A 5,000-nucleotide genomic window follows, 5' to 3' on the forward strand; every position below is an offset into this window, starting at 1 on the left:
AACCGGACAGTGCTCAGGGGACAGCAACCGGATAGCACTCTGGAACAAGACAGTGCTCAGCAGAGAGCAATCGGATAGTAATTGTGTCCCTAAAGGCAATTACACAGTCAGGGCCAGACAGTGCTCAGGGGACAGCAACCAGACAGCAGCCGACCAGCACTCTGGAATCGGACAGCGCTCACGGGGCGACAGAAACAGGACAGCGGTCAGTGACAAGACAGTGCTCCGGGGGCTTGGATGGCATGAACTGGCACAGGGCCCTGGACAGGGCTGCCCAGCGACGCACTGACACAACCTTGGACAGCTCAGAGCAGTGGCGCGTTGGCAAGGCCGTGCCAAGGCCTGCTGTTGGGCATGGCGCAGGGCATGTTTATTAGGACACGATGCCACCGTGGGTTCTGTCAGCGTAGAGGAGACGCGCTAATGAGAAGGCCAGCGCGAGCGAGTGGCGTTTCCTAACGCGGGCACCTCCTCGGCTGCTTGTGCGGGCTGCACTTTTAAAATAGATCATTACCTTATTAGGCAATGGGGTGCAGGATATGCCATTACATAAATATTGATGGATGCCAGTTATCAGTGGCTGTAATCTACAGCACTGTGGTGCATCTGCATCTACTCACACACACACACACACACACACACACACACACACACACGCACGCACACACACACACACAAACACACAAACACACACACGCACACACGCACACACACACACGCACACACGCACACACACACAGACACCTTACTTGTGAACAATTTCCACTGCTCCTTAATCTGTATTTAAATGTATCTTAATCACGAATGTGACTGGTTAATCACTTTGTGTAAACTGGAATTGCACTTCTCCGCGCTAACCGCTCTGACGTCCCTGATAAAGTGCTTACTGTTTACCGCGCCAAACGGATCATTAGTCACCCCAAATTAATTTACTTACCCACAGGGAAGGAATATTAAGTGGGAATTTATAACATGCAAAAGCTGTTCACACAAGCCTTGGTGTTTGACCTACAACAGTAAAGTTCTCCGTTGAAACTTCCCTTTAAGTATCGGAACTCCCCCTATTACCGTCGGTCCCGTATTTCCGCCGTCTTGCATGTATGTGTCACTTAATATCCCTTTCTATACAAAGCAAGACGACGGACTCCTAAAGAAACGCAAGCACCCACACCATAGGTGTATCTAAATTAGCTATGTACCAAAAATGACATTTTACTGTGACTCGAAGAGCTGTAAAGAGTGTTGTAAGGCTGCGTGTACACATCCGCTTGGAGCTCTAGTGGAATTTTAATGTCATGTCGAGAATTCTCGGTCTAACCGTTCATGTGCCGTTTAAACGGCGTAAATAGGCGACCCATCAGGCCAGCACTATAACTCCGAGCGTGGTAAACAAAACTGGATATTTCAGGCAGTAAATTCTCCCGTAAAGAACCAAACCAGATTTTGTTCAAATCTACACACCTATGGCTACCGAAAAATGTAAGGTTCATTTAGTAAATTTTATTTTGAAGTGTTAAAAAACATTGTTGTTTTAGAATTTCCGAACAAAAGTGGTGATAATTGGGGGTGTTACGATATGGCTATTGTAGGCCTATATGAGTATCAGGACTAAGGCCATCGCCCGTTGGCAAGATTAGTGAAAATCTCATGCCAACACTCTCTGCTAAGATGCTAACACTCAAATGTTTTAACATTGTATGAGAGATATCAGATTGGATAACAGAGCTCTGTTCTAGAGTCTTTGCTGGAGATCAAGACTGGGGCAGACCATCTTCAAATGGTTCCGTAAATTGAGCCTTAAATGTTGCATGACCTGACAAACTACTGTGATCAAAAACCCAGTGAAAATAACACATACGCAGATGAATCAAAACATACCGTCGTACACACATTCATGGGGAAAAACAAGTCCTGTCTATAGTATTTTCTGTTGGCCTTCTGTCTTTCCTAAGTATTTTACACACATTCATGGGGAAAAACAAGTCCTGTCTATAGTATTTTCTGTTGGCCTTCTGTCTTTCCTAAGTATTTTACACACATTCATGGGGAAAAGCAAGTCCTGTCTATAGTATTTTCTGTTGGCCTTCTGTCTTTCCTAAGTATTTGACACACATTCATGGGGAAAAGCAAGTCCTGTCTATAGTATTTTCTGTTGGCCTTCTGTCTTTCCTAAGTATTTGACACACATTCATGGGGAAAAGCAAGTCCTGTCTATAGTATTTTCTGTTGGCCTTCTGTCTTTCCTAAGTATTTTACACACATTCATGGGGAAAAGCAAGTCCTGTCTATAGTATTTTCTGTTGGCCTTCTGTCTTTCCTAAGTATTTGACACACATTCATGGGGAAAAGCAAGTCCTGTCTATAGTATTTTCTGTTGGCCTTCTGTCTTTCCTAAGTATTTGACACACATTCATGGGGAAAAGCAAGTCCTGTCTATAGTATTTTCTGTTGGCCTTCTGTCTTTCCTAAGTATTTTACACACATTCATGGGGAAAAACAAGTCCTGTCTATAGTATTTTCTGTTGGCCTTCTGTCTTTCCTAAGTATTTGACACACATTCATGGGGAAAAGCAAGTCCTGTCTATAGTATTTTCTGTTGGCCTTCTGTCTTTCCTAAGTATTTGACACACATTCATGGGGAAAAGCAAGTCCTGTCTATAGTATTTTCTGTTGGCCTTCTGTCTTTCCTAAGTATTTTACACACATTCATGGGGAAAAGCAAGTCCTGTCTATAGTATTTTCTGTTGGCCTTCTGTCTTTCCTAAGTATTTGACACACATTCATGGGGAAAAGCAAGTCCTGTCTATAGTATTTTCTGTTGGCCTTCTGTCTTTCCTAAGTATTTGACACACATTCATGGGGAAAAGCAAGTCCTGTCTATAGTATTTTCTGTTGGCCTTCTGTCTTTCCTAAGTATTTGACACACATTCATGGGGAAAAACAAGTCCTGTCTATAGTATTTTCTGTTGGCCTTCTGTCTTTCCTAAGTATTTTACACACATTCATGGGGAAAAGCAAGTCCTGTCTATAGTATTTTCTGTTGGCCTTCTGTCTTTCCTAAGTATTTGACACACATTCATGGGGAAAAGCAAGTCCTGTCTATAGTATTTTCTGTTGGCCTTCTGTCTTTCCTAAGTATTTTACACACATTCATGGGGAAAAGCAAGTCCTGTCTATAGTATTTTCTGTTGGCCTTCTGTCTTTCCTAAGTATTTGACACACATTCATGGGGAAAAGCAAGTCCTGTCTATAGTATTTTCTGTTGGCCTTCTGTCTTTCCTAAGTATTTGACACACATTCATGGGGAAAAGCAAGTCCTGTCTATAGTATTTTATGTTGGCCTTCTGTCTTTCCTAAGTATTTGACACACATTCATGGGGAAAAGCAAGTCCTGTCTATAGTATTTTCTGTTGGCCTTCTGTCTTTCCTAAGTATTTGACACACATTCATGGGGAAAAGCAAGTCCTGTCTATAGTATTTTCTGTTGGCCTTCTGTCTTTCCTAAGTATTTGACACACATTCATGGGGAAAAGCAAGTCCTGTCTATAGTATTTTCTGTTGGCCTTCTGTCTTTCCTAAGTATTTGACACACATTCATGGGGAAAAGCAAGTCCTGTCTATAGTATTTTCTGTTGGCCTTCTGTCTTTCCTAAGTATTTGACACACATTCATGGGGAAAAGCAAGTCCTGTCTATAGTATTTTCTGTTGGCCTTCTGTCTTTCCTAAGTATTTGACACACATTCATGGGGAAAAGCAAGTCCTGTCTATAGTATTTTCTGTTGGCCTTCTGTCTTTCCTAAGTATTTGACACACATTCATGGGGAAAAGCAAGTCCTGTCTATAGTATTTTATGTTGGCCTTCTGTCTTTCCTAAGTATTTGACACACATTCATGGGGAAAAGCAAGTCCTGTCTATAGTATTTTCTGTTGGCCTTCTGTCTTTCCTAAGTATTTGACACACATTCATGGGGAAAAGCAAGTCCTGTCTATAGTATTTGACACACATTCATGGGGAAAAGCAAGTCCTGTCTATAGTATTTGACACACATTCATGGGGAAAAGCAAGTCCTGTCTGTAGTATTTTCTAGTATTTTACACACATTCATGGGGAAAAGCAAGTCCTGTCTGTAGTATTTTCTAGTATTTTACACACATTCATGGGGAAAAGCAAGTCCTGTGTATAGAATTTTCTAGTATTTGACACACATTCATGGGGAAAAGCAAGTCCTGTCTATAGTATTTTACACACATTCATGGGGAAAAGCAAGTCCTGTCTATAGTATTTGACACACATTCATGGGGAAAAGCAAGTCCTGTCTGTAGTATTTGACACACATTCATGGGGAAAAGCAAGTCCTGTCTGTATTATTTTCTAGTATTTTACACACATTCATGGGGAAAAGCAAGTCCTGTGTATAGTATTTTCTAGTATTTGACACACATTCATGGGGAAAAGCAAGTCCTGTCTATAGTATTTGACACACATTCATGGGGAAAAGCAAGTCCTGTCTGTAGTATTTGACACACATTCATGGGGAAAAGCAAGTCCTGTCTGTAGTATTTGACACACATTCATGGGGAAAAGCAAGTCCTGTCTGTAGTATTTGACACACATTCATGGGGAAAAGCAAGTCCTGTCTGTAGTATTTGACACACATTCATGGGGAAAAGCAAGTCCTGTCTATAGTATTTGACACACATTCATGGGGAAAAGCAAGTCCTGTCTGTAGTATTTGACACACATTCATGGGGAAAAGCAAGTCCTGTCTATAGTATTTGACACACATTCATGGGGAAAAGCAAGTCCTGTCTATAGTATTTTCTGTTGGCCTTCTGTCTTTCCTAAGTATTTGACACACATTCATGGGGAAAAGCAAGTCCTGTCTATAGTATTTTCTGTTGGCCTTCTGTCTTTCCTAAGTATTTGACACACATTCATGGGGAAAAGCAAGTCCTGTCTATAGTATTTTCTGTTGGCCTTCTGTCTTTCCTAAGTATT

General features: G+C 41.7%; 1 protein-coding gene across 3 annotated transcripts in view; it reads right to left on the bottom strand.

Annotated features, from left to right (window-relative positions):
* Positions 1-5,000, bottom strand: part of astn2 (astrotactin 2) — a 680,356-nt gene that overhangs the window by 330,234 nt on the left and 345,122 nt on the right. The window lies entirely within an intron of this gene.

The sequence above is a fragment of the Alosa pseudoharengus genome, unplaced genomic scaffold, assembly GCF_046254945.1.
Source record: "Alosa pseudoharengus isolate Yale_2024_CS ecotype anadromous, Long Island Sound unplaced genomic scaffold, YU_APseudo_1.1 YU_APseudo_1.1_scf_14, whole genome shotgun sequence".
Classification (NCBI taxonomy): Eukaryota; Metazoa; Chordata; class Actinopteri; order Clupeiformes; family Clupeidae; genus Alosa; species Alosa pseudoharengus.